This window comes from Oryctolagus cuniculus, chromosome 2 (genome assembly GCF_051225735.1).
Source record: "Oryctolagus cuniculus isolate XC-2025 breed Fujian yellow rabbit chromosome 2, ASM5122573v1, whole genome shotgun sequence".
Classification (NCBI taxonomy): domain Eukaryota; kingdom Metazoa; phylum Chordata; class Mammalia; order Lagomorpha; family Leporidae; genus Oryctolagus; species Oryctolagus cuniculus.
In genome coordinates, this window is record NC_142868.1 from 105,403,696 (window position 1) to 105,422,174 (window position 18,479).

General features: G+C 42.6%; 1 long non-coding RNA gene across 6 annotated transcripts in view; it reads left to right on the plus strand.

Annotated features, from left to right (window-relative positions):
* LOC103346696 (uncharacterized) overlaps positions 1-18,479 on the plus strand; it is a 166,359-nt gene that overhangs the window by 7,550 nt on the left and 140,330 nt on the right. For 5 of the 6 annotated variants that reach the window (XR_016230151.1, XR_011386434.2, XR_016230150.1 and 2 more), the window contains one exon: positions 16,080-16,153. The exons of the other annotated variant lie outside the window; for it this stretch is intronic. This is a non-coding gene — a long non-coding RNA (uncharacterized LOC103346696). The remainder of the gene's footprint in view (positions 1-16,079; positions 16,154-18,479) is intronic. 6 annotated transcript variants of the gene reach the window in all.

An 18,479-nucleotide genomic window follows, 5' to 3' on the forward strand; every position in this document is an offset into this window, starting at 1 on the left:
GTGAGAGAGAGAGAGAGAGAGACAGACAGACAGACACAGACAGACTGCTTTTCCACCTACTGGTTCACTTCCCAAAATGGCCACAATGGCCAGGGCTGGGCCAGGCCAAATCCAAGCGCCAGCGACTCCATCTGGGTCTTCCATGTGGATGACAGGGGCCAAGCACCTGGACCATCTTCTGCTGCTTTCCCAGGTGCATTTTCCCAGGGAGCTGGAAGTAGAGCAGCCGGGACACAAACTAGTGCCCACATGGGATGCTGGCATTGCAGGTGGTAGCTTAACCCACTGCACCATAATCCCAGTCCCTTATTTTAACATTTTAAAAAAGATTTGTTTATTTATTTGAAAGGCAGAATTATGGAGAGAGAGAGAGATAGAGAAAGAGAGAGAGTGCGGTTCCATCCACTGGTTCACTCTTCAAATGCCGTAGCCTGAGCTGGGCCAATCTGAAGTGAGGAGCCAGGAGCTTCTTCCATATATCCTCCCACATGGGTGCAGGGGCCATTTTCTGCTGCTTTCCCAGGCACAATAGCAAGGAACTGGAAGTGGAGCAGCTGGAACTCAAACCGGCACCCATATAGGATGCTGGCACTGCAATTGACTGCTTTACCTGCTATACCACAGTGCCAGCACCTAATTAAATTTTCACTATGGAACAATTTAAACACATACAAAGCACAAATGCCCATTTATCCAATCACCAAGCTTAAATAGTTGCCAACTCATGATCTTGTTTTGTTTGTTGTTGCCCCTTACTTAAAAAAGTGCTGTATTTTTTTCTGTATTATTTTAAAGAAAAGTGTGCATATGATTATCTCACTCTTAAATACTTTGGTGTATGTCAGGACCTGTACTCTTTTTTAAAAAATTAACATCATTATTCTTCATTTTATATGAAAGGCAGAGAGAAAGATCAAGCTATCGTTTGCTGGTTCACTCCCCAAATGCCTGCAATATGGTGTCTGGGTTCTCCTGCATGGGTGGCAGGGAGTCATTATCTGCTTCCTTCCAGGGTGCTCATTAGCAGGAAGTTGGAAGTGGAGATAGACCTAAGACTTGAAATAGGCACTCTGATATGACGTTCAGGTATCCCTTAGCCACTGTCCAAATGCCCACCCCATCAATGTGCCTTATTCACTGTTGTTGTTTCCATTTTTCCATTTTACTGATGAGGGTGCAGGTTCAGAGAAGGTTAAACAAGAGTTCAAAGCCGCAGAGTGATAAAGTGCTTCCCAGATAAAATTAGTTTGATTGCCATCTGCTGCCACTCCTGTCCCTTGATTGCTCCCCTCTTGGCTGGTGTGGCCTAGCAAAGCAGTAGTCACACACAGACAGGTTTTTTCGGATCTAGCTTTCAACTGTAAACTACACTCATGTGCACCAGCTTAAAATAAAGGGAAAAAGCATGAACCTCAACTTAAAAAAATTTTTTATTGACTTGAAAGTAGAGCAAGGGAAGAGAGAAGACAGGAGGAAGAGAGAGACAGAGATACTCCATCCACTGATTCACTCCCCAAATGCCCACACCAGCCAGGACTGGGCTGGGCCTAAGCCAGGAGCCCAGAACTCCATCTGGGTCTCCCACATGCTAAGCAGGAGCCCAAACACTTCAGCCATCCTCTGCTGCCTTGAAGGATGAATTAGCAGGAACTGGCTCAGAAGCAGGGGAGCTGGGAGTTGAACTGATATGGGATGCAGGTGACCCAAGCAGCAGCTTAATATGCTACACCATGATAGCTGCTACAACTTTTAATACTTTGGAACTGCTAATGTTAGGGGAATGGGATTAAAATTCTGTTTAAAATATTTATTTGAGACAGAAAGGGCGTGAACCAGCTCCCATCTGCTGCTTCAGTCCCCAGATGACTGTGACGGCTGGGGCTGGGCTGAGGTAAGAGCCAGGAGCCAGAATGCAATCCAGGTCTCCTACTAGTGTGGCGATTACTTGGGTCATCACCACTGCTTATCAAGGTCTACATTAGCAGGAAGCTGGAGTCAGGAGCTGGGTATTGAATCCCAAAACTTTGATGTTGTACATGGATTCTTACCCAGCATATTAACCACTAAGCTACCTTCCTGCCACTTACATCTTTAAAATACTGTAGCTTTAAAATACTATATCTTTAAAATACTTGTTTTATCACAGCCTATTAGGGTAGGAAAATGTATTGTGCTGATTCTAAACATATAATTTTAGTATAAAACAACCTGTATTCGTGTTAAGTTCTTACATATTTTTAAAAATCTTGGTTTTTATTTCATTAAAAAAATTTTTTTTTAAAATTTTTTGACAGGCAGAGTGGATAGTGAGAGAGAGGCTGAGAGAAAGGTCTTCCTTTTCCGTTGGTTCACCCCCCAATGGCCGCTGGGGCTAGCGTGCTGTGGCCGGCGCACCGCGCTGATCCGAAGCCAGCAGCCAGGTGCTTCTCCTGATCTTCCATGCAGGTGCAGGGCCCAAGGACTGGGCCATCCTCCACTGCCCTCCTGGGCCACAGCAGAGAGCTGGACTGGGAGAGGAGCAACCGGGACAGAATCCGGCGCCCCGACCGGGACTAGAACCCCACTCCACCCCACAGGTGGAGGATTAGCCTAGTGAGCCGCGGTGCCAGCCTAAAGACTTTTATTTGTTTAGTTGAGAGGTAGAGTTACAGAGAGAGAGAGAGAGAGAGAGAGAGAGAGAGAGAGATCGGTTTTCCCCAGTTGGCAGCAATGGCCGGAGCTGCGCCGATCCGAAGCCAGGAGCCAGGAGCTTTTTCCTGGTCTCCCATGTGGGTGCAGGGCCCAAGGACTTGGGCCATCCTCCACTGCCTTCCCAGGCCACAGCAGAGAGCTGGATCGGAAGAGGAGCTGCTGGAACTAGAACTGGCGCTCGTATGGGATGCTGGCACCACAGGCGGAGGATTAACCTAGTGCACCACTGCACTGGCCCTGATTTTACTTCTGAATCATAGTGATTTGTGATAAGATCAAGAACCTCTGCAGGCAGATGGCACTTGAGACTTGAAGGAAAGGACCTTATTGGTCTGATGTTGCTTCACACCTGGGATAGCCCCACACAATATTGTGCCTAATAGCTGCTCAGTAAATATTTGTCCATTACACGTGCTTTATTCCCAACAAGGACTCTGGTAATTATTGTGACATCATCATATCTAAAATTGCGTTGATTTAAAAAGTCAATAGCCAAAAATTTTTTTTCTTTTAAAAGATGTATTTATTTTATTTGAAAGGCAGAGTTACAGAGAGAGAAGAAGAGACACAGATAGGGATCTTCCATCCACTGGTTCACTCCCCAAATGGCCACAACAGCCAGACTGGGCCAAACCGAAGCTGGGGGCCAAGAGCTTCTTCCAGGTCTGCCATATGGGTTCAAGGACCCAAGCACTTGGGCCTTCTTCTACTGCTTTCCCAAGCACATTAGCAGGAAGCTGGATGAGAAGTGGCACAGCCAGGACTCGAACCAGCGCCCATGTGGAATTCCAGTGCTGTGGGCGGTGGCTTAACCTGCTATGCCACAGCACTGGCCCCCTCAATTTTTTCCCGAAAAATCTGTTCTAATGGTTAAAAACAATATGGTATAAGTAATGCAAACTTTTATTTTTTATTTTTGGAGATGGAGAACTTTAAAGAAGAGGTACTATTCCTGAGTGGGAATAGCTGACTGACTTCTAGATGGTTGGCAGCTTCACCATGCTCAGACCACTAGAAGAATCTGGGAGTGTCTCGTTTGCATGATTGCATGTGTGTAGTTAAATCCAACCACGTGAAGGATGCAAACAGTATATCCAGGATGTAATAAAAGGAAGTAGGCAGAGCTGGTGCTGTGGCCTAGTGTCCCATATGGTGCCAATTTGTGTCCCGGCTGCCCCTCTTCCAATCCAGCTCTCTGTGGCCGGGGAAAGCAGTGGAAGATGGCCCAAGTGCTTGGGCCCCTGCACCCATATGGGAGACCTGGAAGAAGCTCCTGATTTCTGGCTTCAGATTGGCTCAGCTCCAGCCATTGTGGTCATTTGAGGAGTGAACTAATGGGTGCAGAACCTTTCTCTCTGTTTCTTCTCCTCTCTGTCTGTAACTCCACCTCTCAAATAAAAATTATATTTAAAAAAAAAGAAAGACAAAGAATATCTTAAAAGCTGCAAGAAAAAAAATGAGTCCTCACCTACAGGGACCATCGACACAACCGATGGCTGATATCTCATAAGAAAAAAAAAAAGAAAAGGAAGTCGGCCCTCACTACACACCATTCTGTATTTGCCTTTCTCATTCTTGTGTCCATGTGATTATATCAGCACAGGCTGAATGACTAGTCTTCCAGAAGTCAATAATTAATACAATTCTAGAGGCATGGTGGTTCAAAGACTCCAGGCCTGTTAGGTAATCCTAGATACACAGAACTGATAGGAAGACTGGCTTTAGAATCAGCTGCTGTCGATTTTATTTGGGCTTTTAAGTAATAACTTTCCAAATTCTGTCTCTTCTGATTCCAGGGCATTTGTTCAAGTACCTCAAGTGTCTTTGCAACATTTTGGTCCAGGATTTGTCCTAATCTAAATGAAAATCTATCCTAAGTTGTTCTCCCTGTGACCAGCTCCAGACACCGGGCTCACACACGAACCTGTTATTCTGGTTTTAGCTGTTCTGCACAAGCCACCACATTCTTGTATAAAGATGAGCTTATGTATTATATAAGCCATAGGCAGGTGCATGATGGTGTCATTGACCCATTTATTCACAATGAAAGTCTGTTTGACCACGAGAAAAAAAATTTCATTCTTGTTCTGCTTCTGAAATTGTATTGTAAAGTAAATGTCATTTTACATATTTTGACAAGTCACACGCTAAAGACCGTTGGTTTGACTATCCAGTAAATTCAGGGTAATTCAGTTTAATTATTTTTTTCTCTTAAGTTTCATTGACTTGTTGAACTTCTCTTGTTAGATGTTTATTCTAAAGTTGAATGAGTTTGTTCAGGTTGTTTTTTTTGTTTTTGTTTTTTTGTTTTTTTTTGACAGGCAGAGTGGACAGTGAGAGAAAGGTCTTCCTTTTTCCGTTGGTTCTCCCCCTAGTGGCCGCTGAGGCTGGTGCGCTGTGGCCGGCGCACCGCGCTGATCCGAAGCCAGCAGCCAGGTGCTTATCCTGGTCTCCCATGCTGGTGCAGGGCCCAAGGACTTGGGCCATCCTCCACTGCACTCCCGGGCCATAGCAGAGAGCTGGACAGGAAGAGGAGCAACCGGGACAGAATCCGGCATCCCGACTGGGACTAGAACTTGGTGTGCTGGTGCCGCAGGCAGAGGATTAGCCTATGGAACCGTGGCACCAGCCCTCAGGTTGATATTCTATCACTTACATAGCTTGCTGAGTTTGATCTCTTGTAGATGAATATTTAGGTCTATATCTAGAACAGAGTTCTGTTTATCATCTGGGTAGGAAAAACAAGCAAACAAACAAACAAAAAAGAATGTCTCCAGCGTAGCCTTTATTTTTGATTATTTCATTCTTAGGATTTGCCAGCAAAATTGCTGCAGTAGGTCCATGCTTTATATCCTACACATGAAATATCCAAAGGAAGTGAGAGCATTCCCAGGAGAGTAAGAAATGTTCTACAAGCCAGAATTCTCTGTAGGCCTCTCCTTGATTCTTATTGGCCGAAGTATATTTCATGTAGGTTCCTAAACTATTACCCAGGCGAATGTGCCTATCCTTGGCCATTCAGGGCAACTCCTGGAGCCAGAGTTGAGTGGGCTGCAGGGAAGAGGTAGAAAACAGAATTGGATTCTGTTAGGAAAAAGAAAGAACAAATAGATGTCTGACTTAGTGGGAATGGAAGCGAGTAGGAGGGTTTCAGATTTCAGAAATATTGAAGGTATAAGTGTGCTGGTGATATATATGTGGAATGAGGGAACATCTGGCCTTGGCTGCTGGTGGGCTAAGATAAAATAAGAAAACAGACAAACATATTGAATGTGGGAAAATGATAGGTTCAGTTTTGAATGAGCTGAATTTGAGATGCCACTGGGATATACAAATAGTTTTATGTGATCAAGAATAAAGTTAACATGAAGATACAAAAAGTTCATGGAAAAATCCAATTGATGGATAAGTTTATTTTGGTGCAAAATTTTTTGAAAGCTATGCATAGTCTTTTTGTAATGCTGATTTTTCCCCCAAAAAACCTTTTATTTAATGAGTACAAATATCGTAAGTACAACTTTAGGAATATAGTGATTCTTCCCACCATACTCACCCTCCCACCCTCACTCTCACCCCATCTCCTCCTCTCTCTCTCATTCCCAGTCCCATTCTCCATTAAAATTCATTTTCAATTAACTTTATACATAGAAGGCCAACTCTCTACTAAGTAAAGATTTCAACAATTTGCACACACACAGAGACACACACAAAACTGAGAATAAGTTTTATAGTTAATTCTCATAATACAACTCATTGAGGACAGAGGTCCTTCATGGGAAATAAGTGCACAGTGACTCCTGTTGTTAATTTAACAATTAACACTCTTATGTATAATGTCAGTGAACACCTGAGGTTCTTGACATGAGCTGCCAAGGCAATGGAAGACTTTTGAATCCATAGTCTCCGTCAGTATTTAGACAAGGACATAAGCAAAGTGGAAGTTATCTTCTCCCTTCAGAGAAAAGTTCATCTTTCTTTGATGGCCACTTTTCCCCACTGTGTAGGATAGTTATTATTATTATTATTATTTTTTTGCCACAGTTTCTTGACTTTCCATGCCTGAAATGCTCTCATGAGCTTTTAAGCCAGACCAGAATGCCTTAAAGGCTGATTCTGAGATCAGAGTGCTGTTTAGAGTGTTTGTCAATCTATGAGTCTCCTGTATGGACTGTTTCCCATGTTAGAACATTATTTCCTTTTTAATTCTCTTATTATAACTAAACATTTGATCTTATTTATATGACCCCTTTAACACTTCATCCTATCTATATGATCACTTTCATACTTAATATGATCATTTTAACACTTAAGATGGCATTTTTACCATCCAGTTTAATGGGATTTGGGTTCCCATGGCAAGTTTTTAAACTGTACCCTTAGAATTAAGTCCATAGGAATGTATGCAGAACTATACAGCTTTATAGTTACAAACTTCCTCATTGCTCTCTTTATTCCAACTCTTATTTTTTACTGAGATTTTTTTCAATGGACTTTATACACATATGATTAACTCTATGTTAAGTAAAGAGTTCAGCAAATAGTGTGAAGAAGAAAAAAAAAACCTGATCCTCAACAGTCAAGACAAGGGCTGGTCAAGTCATTGCTCCTCAAAGTGTCAATTTCACTTCTAAAGATTTCCTTTAGGTGCTCTATTAGTTGTCACAGATCAGGGAAAACATATGGTATTTGTCCCTTTGGGACTTGCTTATTTCACTAAGTATGATGTTTTCCAGATTCATTCATTTTGTTGCAATTGACCAGAATTAACTTTTTTTTTTTTACTGCTGTGTAGTAACCTGTAGAGTACATATCCCATAATTTCTTTTCCAGTCTTCAGTTGACAGGCATTTAGGTTGACTCAATGTCTTAGCTATTGTGAATTGAGCTGCAATAACATAGGGGTGCAGATAACTGTTTTATTTGTTGATTTCATTTCCCTTGGGTAAATTCCCAGGAGTGGGATGGTTGGGTCATATGGAAGGTCTATATTCAGATTTCTGAGGTATCTCCAAACTGTCTTCCTTTGTGGTTTTACCAGTTTACATTCCCATCACCAGAGGATTAGGATACCTTTTTGCCCACATTCTCACCAGCATTTGTTGTTAGTTGATTTCTGTATAAAGGCCATTCTGATGGGGCTAAGGTGAGACCTCATTTTGGTTGTAATTTGCATTTCCCTGACAGCTAGTGATCCTGAACATTTTTTCATGTGTCTGTTGACCATTTGGATTTCCTCTTTTGAAAAATGTCTGTTTAAGTCCTTTGCCTATTTCTTCACTGGGTTGTTTGTTTTGTTGTTGTTGAGTTTCTTGATCTCTTTATATATTCTGGTTATTAATCCTTTATCAGTTGTATAGTTTGCAAATAATTTCTCCCATTCTGTGTGTTATTTCTTCACTTTCCTGAGTGTTTCTTTTGCAGTACAGAATCTTCTCAATTTGATGTAATCCTATTTGTGAATTTTGGCTTTGATTGCTTTTGCCTCTGGGGTCTTTTCCAAGAACTCTTTGCCTGTGTAAATGTCTTGCAGGGTTCACCCAATGTTCTCTAATAATTTGATGGTATCAGGTTGTAGATTTAGGTCTTTAATCCATTTTTAAGGGATTTTTGTGTAAGGTAGGGTTCCTGCTTCATACTTCTGCATGTGGAGATCCAGTTTTCTTTCTCAGCATCATTTGTTGAAGAGACTCTCCTCGCTCCAGGGATTGGTTTTAGCTCCTTGGTCAAATAAAAATTGGTTGTAGATGCTTGGATTGATTTCTGGCATTTCTTTTCTGTTTCATCGGTCTAACCATCTGTTTTTGTACTAGTACCAGGCTGTTTTGATTATAACTGCCTTGTAGTATGTCTCGAAATCTGGTGTTGTGATGTCCCCAGCTTTGTTTTTGTTTTATAAGATTGCTTTAGTTATTTGAGGTCTCCTGCATCATTTTTTCTAGATCTGAGAAGAATGTATTTGTTATTTTGATTGGTATTACATTGAATCTGTAAATTGCTTTGGAAGAATGGAATTTTGATGACATTGGTTCTTCCAATCCATGAACATAGAATATTTTTCCATTTTTTGTATCTTCTATTTCTTTCTTTAATGTTTTTAATTCTCATTGTAGAGATCTTTGACATCCTTGGTCAAATTTATTCCAATGGTATTTGATTTTTTTGTAGGTATTGTGAAGGGGGTTGATCTTAGAAGTTCTTTCTGGGCCATGCCATTGTCTGTGTATGCAAAGGCTATTGTTTTTTTGTATTGATTTTTATATCCTGCTACTTTACCAAACTATTCTATGAGTTACAATAGTCTCTTAGTGGAATCTTTTGGATCCCCTATGTATACAATCATGTCATCTGCAAATAGAGATAGTTTGACTTCCTTTTTCCCAATTTGAATCCCTTTGATTTCTTTTTTCTTGCCTAGTGGCTTTGGCTAAAACTTCCAGGACTACACTGAATAGCAGTGGTGAGAGTGGGCATCCTTGTCTGGTTTCAGATCTCAATTGGAAGGCTTCCAACTTTTCCCCATTCAATAGGATGCTGACCATGGGTTTGTCATAAATTGCCTTGATTGTGTTGAGGAGTATTCCTTCTACACCCAATTTGCTTAGAGCTTTCTTCATGAAAGGGTGTTGTATTTTATCAAATGATTTCTCTGCATCTATTGAGATAATTATATGGTTTTTGTTCTGCAATTTGTTAATGTGGTGTATCACATTAATTGATTTGCAAATGTTGAACCATCCTTGCATTCCAGGGATAAATCCCACTTGGTCCAGGTGAATGATATTTCTGGTGTGTTGTTGGATTTGATTGACCAGAATTTTGTTGAGGATTTTTGTTTCTATGTTCATCAGGGAAATTGGTCTGTAATTCTCTTTCTTTGTTGCATCTTTTTCAGGTTTAGGAATTAAGATGATGCTGGCCTCATAGAAAGAATTTGGGAGGATGCCCTCCCTTTCAATTTTTTTGAATAACTTAAGAAGTGGAATTAGTTCTTCTTTAAATGTCGGTAGAATTCAGTAGTGAATCCATCTGGTCCTGGGCTTTTCTTTATTGGGAGGGTCTTTATTACTGATTCAATTTCTGTCTTGGTAATGGGTCTGTTTAGGTTTTCTATGTCTATGTATGTGTCCAGGAATTTATTTATTTCTCCTAGGTTTCCCAGTTTGTTGGCATACAGCTCTTTGTAGTAATTTCTGATGATTCTTTTTAGTTCTGTGGTGTGTGTTGTTACATTTCTTTTTTCATCTCTAATTTTATTGATTTGGGTCTTCTCACTCCTTCTTTGGTTTGTTGGACCAATGGTGTTTCAATATTTATTTTTTCAAAAGCTAGCTCTTAATTTTGCTGATCCTTTATATTTTTTTGTTTCAATTTTGTGTATTTCTTCTCTAATTTTAATTATTTCTTTTCTCCTACTAGTTTTGTGTTTGGTTTGCTGTTATTTTTCTAGATCCTTGAGATGCATTGGTGCCTTTCCAATTTCTTGATATAGGCACCAATTGCTATAAACTTTCCCCCAACACTGCTTTTGCTATATCCCATAAGTTTTTTTTAAAGATTTATTTATTTATTTGGAATTCAGAGTTACACAGAGAGAGGAGAGGCAGAGAGAGAGACAGAGAGAGAGAGAGAGAGAAGTCTTCCACCTACTTGTTCATCCCCCAGTTGGCCACAATGGCCAGAGCTGCACTGATCTGAAGCCAGGAGCCAGAAGCTTCTTCTGGGTCTCCCACATGGGTGCAGGGCCCCAAGGGTTTGGACTATCTTCTACTGCTTTCCCAGGTCATAGCAGAGAGCTGAATCAGAAGTGCAGCAGCTGGGTCTTGAACTGGCACCCATAAGGGATGCTGGTGCTTCAGGCCAGGGTGTTAACCCACTGCACAACAGCACCAGTCCCATCCCATAAATTTTGATATGTTGTATTGTTGCCTTCATTTGTTTCCAGAATTTTTTTGATTTCTCTTGATTTATTCTATAACTCATTGTTTATCCAGTAACATGTTGTTAATTCTCCATGTGTTCACATATGTTCTAGAGATTCCTGAGTTGCTGATTTCCAGCTTCATTATTTTGTGGTCTGAGAAAATGCCATGGTATGATTTTGAGTTTTTTGAATTTGCTGAGACTTGTCTTATGGCCTAGCATGTGGTCAATCCTAGAGAAAGTTCTATGCACTGGTGAGAAGAATGTATATTCTGCAACTGTAGGATGAAAAGACCTGTAGATATATGTTATTTCCATTTGGTCTATTGTGTTGATTAACTCTGCTGTTTCTTTGCTGATTTGTGTTTGGTTTATTTGTCCATTATTGAAATGTGGGATATTGAAATCCCCTATTACTGTTGTATTTGAGTCTCTGTCTCTCTTTAGATTCCTTAACATTTATTTTAAATAGCCCGGTACCCTGTACTTAGGAGCATATATATTTATAATAATTACATCTTCCGGGGCTGGTGCTGTGGCACAGTGGGTTAAAGCCCTGGCCTGAAGCACCGGCATCCAATATGGGCACTGGTTCTAGTCCCGGCTGCTCCTCTTCTAATCCAGCTCTCTGCTATGGCCTGGGAAAGCAGTAGAAGATGGCCCAAGTCCTTGGGCCCCTGCACTCATGTGGGAGACCTGGAGGAAGCTCCTGGCTCCTGGCTTTGGATTGGCACAGCTGTAGCCATTGCGGCCATCTGGGGAATGAACCAGCAGATGGAATATCTTTCTCTCTGTCTCTACCTCTCTTTGTAACTCTGTCTTTCAAATAAATAAAATAAATATTAAAAAATAATTACATATTCCTGTTTAATTGATCCATTAATCATTACTTAGTGCCCTTCTTTGTCTCTTTTTAACAGTGTTTGTGTTAAAGTCTATCTTGTTTAATATTAGGATGGCTATACCAGCTCTTTTTTGGTTTCTGTTAGTATGGAATATCTTTATCCATCCTTTCATTTTTCAGTCTGCATGCATCTTTGTTGGTGAGATGTGTTTCTTATAGGCAGAAAATAGATGGGTTTTGATTTTGAGTCCATTCAGCCAGTCTGTGTCTTTTAACTGGGGAGTTGAGGCCATTTACATTCAAGGTGACTATTGATAAGTAACAACTTTTCCCTGCCATTTTTCCGTAAACATTTCCATAAATATTCCTATTGTTTACTTTGGATTTTTTTTTGTAGTTTTACTGGGATATTTTCTTCCTTTACCTTCTTTCATAGTGATGACCATGTTTCTGTGTTCCTGTGTGCAGCACATCCTTAAACATCTTGTGCAGGGCTGGATGGGTGTTGACAACGTCTTTCGGTTTCTGTTTGTTATGGAAGGTCTTTGTTTCACCTTTATTCATAAATGAGAGCTTTGCAGGTTCTGAGTTGATAGTTCTTAAGATTTGGAATATATCTTGCCGTTCTCTCTTTAGCTTGTAGTGCTCCTGATGAGAAGTCTGCTGATTGGAGATCCTCTGAAAGTAATCTGGCATTTCTCTCATGCACATTTTAGAATCTTTTCTTTATGTTTTACTGTGGAGAGTTTGACGACAATGTATCGTGGTGAAGAACTTTTTTGGTCATGTCTATTAAGAATTCTATATGCTGCCGGCGCCGCGGCTCACTAGGCTAATCCTCCGCCTAGCGGCGCCGGCACACCGGGTTCTAGTCCCGGTCGGGGCGCCGGATTCTGTCCCGGTTGCCCCTCTTCCAGGCCAGCCCTCTGCTGTGGCCAGGGAGTGCAGTGGAGGATGGCCCAAGTGCTTGGGCCCTGCACCCCATGGGAGACCAGGAAAAGCACCTGGCTCCTGGCTCCTGCCATCGGATCAGCGCAGTGCGCCGGCCGCGGTGGCCATTGGAGGGTGAACCAACGGCAAAGGAAGACCTTTCTCTCTGTCTCTCTCTCTCTCACTGTCCACTCTGCCTGTCAAAAAATAAATAAAAATTAAAAAAAAAAAAGAGAATTCTATATGCTTCCTGTACTTGGAGGACCCTTTCTTTCTCTAAGTTTGGGAATTTTTCTGTTATTATTTAATTAAAAAACCTTCTAATCCTTTCTCCTAGATCTCATATGTTGGGTCATTTGAGAGTATCCTGTAGATTACCAACAGTGTTTTTTTGTTTTCTAATTTTTTCTTCTTGTGTTTGGTGTGACTGTATAATTTCCTGTGCTTTTTCTTCTAAGTCAGATATTCTTTCTTCTGCTTCACTGATTCTGTTGTTAAGGCTTTCCACTGCTTTTTTTATTTGTTCTATTGAATTCTTCATTTCCAAGATTTCATTTTGATTTCTCTTTAAGATCTTAGTTTTGTGGGAGAAATTTTATTTCATGTAATGTATGGATTTAATTAGTTCATGTATTTGCTTCTGATTGCTTCCAAGTAATCCTATGATCAATTTTTTGAATTCCGTTTCTGGCATTTCTTCAAAATGATCTTCACAATCTTGTATTAAAGTGTTGTGTTCTTTTGTGGGTGTCATGTAGTCTTTCTTATTTTTGTTTTTTGAGTTGTTGCATTTGTTTTTGGGCATTTGTGGAGATACTTGTTGGTTTCTTCTTTATTGTTTTGCTGTGGTGGCTTTTGTCTTTAGGCTAAGTTTGTGTGGCTTAATTAGACAGTGAGAGAGAGAGAGACAGAGAGAAAGGTCTTCCTTCCGTTGGTTCACCCCCAAAATGGCCACTATGGCTGGTACGCTGTGCCAATCTGAAGCCAGGAGCCAGGTGCTTCCTCCTGGTCTCCCATGTGGGTGCAGGGCCCAAGCACTTGGGCCATCCTCCACTGCCTTCCTGGGCCACAGCAGAGAGCTGGACTGGAAGAGGAGCAACCGGGACAGAACCAGCGCCCCAACTGGGACTAGAACCTGGGGTGCTGGTGCCATAGGCGGAGGATTAGCCAAGGGAGCCATGGTGCCAGCCAAAGTTTGTTCTTGTCTGTTGGTGTAGACTCAGCTGAGCTCCTCTCCTCGAAGGAGACCAACGCCTATGGCACCTGCTCTCTGTCAACTTGTTACAGGACGCTGTTGTAGGGTGATGTGGAGGGAGAAAATGTGCCCCCCTTTTGTTTTTTCTCTTCTAGCTTGGCAAGTACACTGTCCCCCACGGGGCTCCAAGCCAGATTCCCTCTAGGCTTTTCCTGCAGCTTTTTCACCAGTGGCTCAGGCTGCTGCAGTTTGGTCTCACCTCACTCACCAATGCTGTTGCAGAGGCTCTTGGCTCTTGGGGTTCTGAGTTGTGGGCATCCATGCCCTCCATGTAGGTCCACTGTGTCCCTCCAATTTGCGTAGAGTTTCCTCTGCTGTTTTCTCCCTAACTCTTCCCTGAGACTGCACTCTTTCCACTTTTCAAAAACTATCTTCTCCTAGACTAGAGCAGCAACTCTCTCCCTACGCTGCCATCTTAATCCCCTCTGGCATAGCTTTTTTTTTTTTTTAAGAATTATTTATTTGAAAGAGTTATAGAGAGAAGGAGAGGCAGAGAGAGAGAGAGAAGGAGAGGGGGAGAGAGAGAGAGAGATCTTCCATTCTGCTGGTTCACTCCGCAAATGACCGCAACGGCAAGAGCTGAGCTGATCTGAAGCCAGAAACCAGGTGCTTCTTCTGAGTCTCCCACGCAGATACAGGGGCCCAAGGAATTTGGCTGTCTTCTACTGCTTTCCCAGGCCATAGCAGAGAGCTGGATTGGGAGAGGAGCAGCCAGAACTAGAACCGGTGCCCATATGGGAGGCCGGCGTTGCAGGCTGTGGCTTTAACCTGCTGCACCACAGCGCAGGCCCCTGGCATAGCTTTTTATAATGTGTATTTTCAGTCTTTTTGAAGACCCTTTCTGCATATCTAAGAGTCATCAGCATAGTATACTGTAGAGAGAATTGAAACCATTGAGTGGATAACCGAAGGCCTGAATAGAATGAAAAAAAAAGAAAGAAAAGAAAGGAGAATTTTTGTACCCCGAGAAAGAAGATGAAAGCAGATGGTAAAGTCTGGAAAAATACATGAAATTCCCGGGTCAGAGACAAGGAAATTTATTACTCAAAGCGCAGCAGTGGCATACACTTCAGTGTCCCATATGCAATGCAGTGGGTTTGGTTTGTGTTCCAACTGAGGAGCACCGAGTTCTGGGAACTCACATCTTATATAATGGAGTGGGGCACTTCCATGTTTCTTGGAGAGAGCTGTTGTTATTATGTGATGGTAGTCCTGGCAGCTCTTTATTCCAGAGGGAGACATTCTTTCTTCCAAAGCTTGAAATAATGATTTGGAACAAAGATGTACTGAAATGAGAGACTTGTTTCCCAACAGAGAAGTGAGGTTCAAAGAAGTTGAGTGACTAGGGTTTCAGAATGATATAGCAGAGCCAGGATTCAAACCCAGACCATCTGTATAGACTATACTCTCAGCCTAGAGTTGGCAAACCATGCATGCCTTCTTCTTACTATTTTTTTTTCAAATTTGTCATGACTATGTGTTTAAACAGATTAAGTCTTATTTGCTCTTTCATTTTACACTAATCTCTCTCTCTCTCTCTCTCTCTCTCTCTCTCTCTCTCTCATCCCTCCTAGTGCCTGCCAACCTCTTTCTGGTGCAGTAAATCATGGACCAACTTATTGTAGCCGGGAGGCAGTGGGAAGAAGAAGCAGGGACAATAACTTAAGGCGCACAGCCAGCAGTCCCAGCCAGCGCCTGCTTCCCACAGCCTTGCACAGCCATCGTGTTTCACAGTTTTGCGTAAAGTGTAGTGGTGGTGTCTCTCCCTGAGAAAGGTTGTGCATCTCTGCATGTTCTTAATCCACTGCTTTATTTCCTGTGAACAAACTCTTCCTGTCTGTAAGGCTGCCGCAAAGCACAGCAAACACCGGAGTAAGGGGAAGAGTTTATTGGAGGAAACCCGACAGACCAGAGGGAAAGGGTGAAGATGAAAAAGGTAGGACAGCAGGGAAAAGAGAGAGACAGAGATCAGGAAACAGAGAGAGAGAGAGCATTTACACTGATCTCAAACATGTCTTTTACAAGTAACAGTGCTGATGGGGTATAATACAAAGTTGTAAGTTGGTTGTTTTCCCTACAGAAATTCTGGTCGTGAAAAGTGGCAGTGGATCCTATGAGAGTTCTAAATGGGAACCAAATTTAAAATAAACAAACAAGCAGTAGTGAAATCATGTTAATTAATTTCTTCTGGAGGAAACTCGTCCATAGAAATTCCTAATTCAGCTTTCAAATGCCTCTGTGCTGCTCTTCTTATTTCAATGGCATCATTTCCTTCAAGTTCATGTGGATTACTTAATGGATGACTATAAGTGTTGGTAACAGCCTGGAAAGGTAATTTTAGCATCTGATCACTGCTGTAGTAACAGTTCATTTTCAGTGTTTTGAATAAGAAGACACTGACAGCTCAATCAATAACAATTTCTTGGTGTTTTTGTTCAGGTGACAATTCTTCTTGGTCTTAACCCCGATTTCACTGTCATTTCATCATTAAGAAGACTCATCTGTGCCAGAAGGTAAACATGTTGCTCACTGAGGCAGTCAGTATGTATTTCAGGCATCATTAAAAAATGTCTGATCTATCCTCGAATTCTCAAGCCCAGCACCTCAAAACCTTCCCTTCTGGCCAAATCTGGGCTTGTTTTTTTTTTTTTTATGTCAAGTGATCTAAGAATGTTTGTTTGTTTGTTTATTTATTTATTTATTTATTTTGACAGGCAGAGTGGACAGTGAGAGAGAGAGACAGAGAGAAAGGTCTTCCTTTGCCGTTGGTTCACCCTCCAATGGCCGCCACGGCCGGCGCACCGCGCTGATCCGATGGCAGGAGCCAGGTACTTATCCTGGTCTCCCATGGGGTGCAGGGCCCAAGCACTTGGGCCATCCTCCACTGCACTCCCGGGCCACAGCAGAGAGCTGGCCTGGAAGAGGGGCAACCGGGACAGAATCTGGCGCCCCGACCGGGACTAGAACCCAGTGTGCCGGCTCCGCAAAGCGGAGGATTAGCCTAGTGAGCCGTGGCGCTGGCATAAGAATGGTTTTGACATTTATAAAGGTTACTAAAAAAACCCATCGGCTCTGTAACTGGGATTGTATGTGTCCTATAAAGCCCAGAATACTTAATACCTGGCTGACACTTTGCAGAAAGTTTGCCAACTCATGCTCTTAACCAGTGCACTTGACTGCCATTGTAGGATGTTTAGTGTGTGTGTCCAACCTCATGCCAGAGAGCGGCACCAGGGAAGACTTGAACTGAAATGCAGTTGGTCCTTAAAAGGTGAATAGGAGTTGGGTGAAGAAAGGAGAGGAAACAGGTTTCATGAAAAAAAAAATTCCTGCATGAAGAAGTATTTTTTAGATCAAAACTCCATGATGGGGGCCTACGCTGTTGCGGGTGCTGGTTCATATCTCAGCTGTCCTCTCTCTCTCTCTCTTTTTTTAAGATTTTTTATTTATTTATTTGAGAGGTAGAGTTACAGACAGTGAGAGGGAAAGACAGAGAGAAAGGTCTTCCGTCTGCTGGTTCACTCTTCAAATGGCTGCAATGGCTGGAGGTGCACCGATCAGAACCCAAGAGCCAGGAGCTTCTTCCAGGTGCAGGGGCCCAAGGACTTGGGAGCATCTTCTACTGCTTTTCCAGGCCATAGCAGAGAGCTGAATTGGAAGAAGAGCAGCTGGGACTAGAACTGGTGCCCATATGGGATGCTGGCACTGCAGGCAGAGGATTAACCTACTGCGCCACAGCACTGGCCCCTGATCCACTTCTGATTCAGCTCTCGGTTTATGGCTTGGATCTCAAAATACTGCTAATTTTTTCAAGTAAACAACCTTAACTTGATATCTAGATGTTACTCTAAGTAAGTCACGCACCTTTATTTTTTTTAACAGGTGGGAGCAGGTGCAGGGGAGTGGAAACGAGGACACAGTTGGGAGGTGCCATCGTGGCTGAGAGAGGACGGTGCTGTGGACAAGGATAGCTTAGAGTTGGGGATGAGCTGTAACTGGATTTAGGATAAAATTTAAAGTTAGTGCCAGCTATGAGGAAACACTTGGGTTCTCTGAGGAGCTCACAGGGGCTTGAGGGCATGAGGAGAAAGTACCAAGGAGGACCCTTGGGTTCTTGGCCAAGGTATGTGAATTGTGATGTCACTAAGATGTGCGAGACTGGGGAGCGACAGACTGAGAATCAGATAGGAGATCTGTAAGTTCTTTTTTTAAATTTTTAAATTTTTTTATTTTTATTTTTTTGACAGGCAGAGTGGACAGTGAGAGAGAGAGAGAGAGTGAGAGAGAGGGAGAGAGAGAGAAAGGTCTTCCTTTTTCCGTTGGTTCACCCCACAATGGCCGCTGGGGCCAGCGCACTGTGCTGACCCGAAGCCAGGAGCCAGATTCTTCCTCCTGGTCTCCCATGCGGGTGCAGGACCCAAGGACTGGGCCATCCTCCACTGCACTCCTGGGCCACAGCAGAGAGCTGGCCTGGAAGAGGGGCAACCAGGACAGAATCCGACGCCTCGACCAGGACTAGAACCCAGGGTGCCAGTGCCACAGGTGGAGGATTAGCCTATTGAGCTGCGGCACCAGCCGAGATTTTCAAGTTCTGTCTTGGAAATATCTGGACGAGTTTGAGTTGTCTGTTAGACACCCTATGGGTGTGCTAACTGGACTGTCTTCAAACATTGGAGGTGGCGACATTTGACTTTGAATCCTGACCCACTGTTCTCCTGCTGTTCCTGTTGTCTTCTCCCACAGTGTCTGTGTTTGTGCTGAAATCCAGATGTGGGAAGAGGGAATGGGAGATGTTGTAAGGCAGTCTTTAATGAGCCAGGCCAGAGAGTGACTCATAGT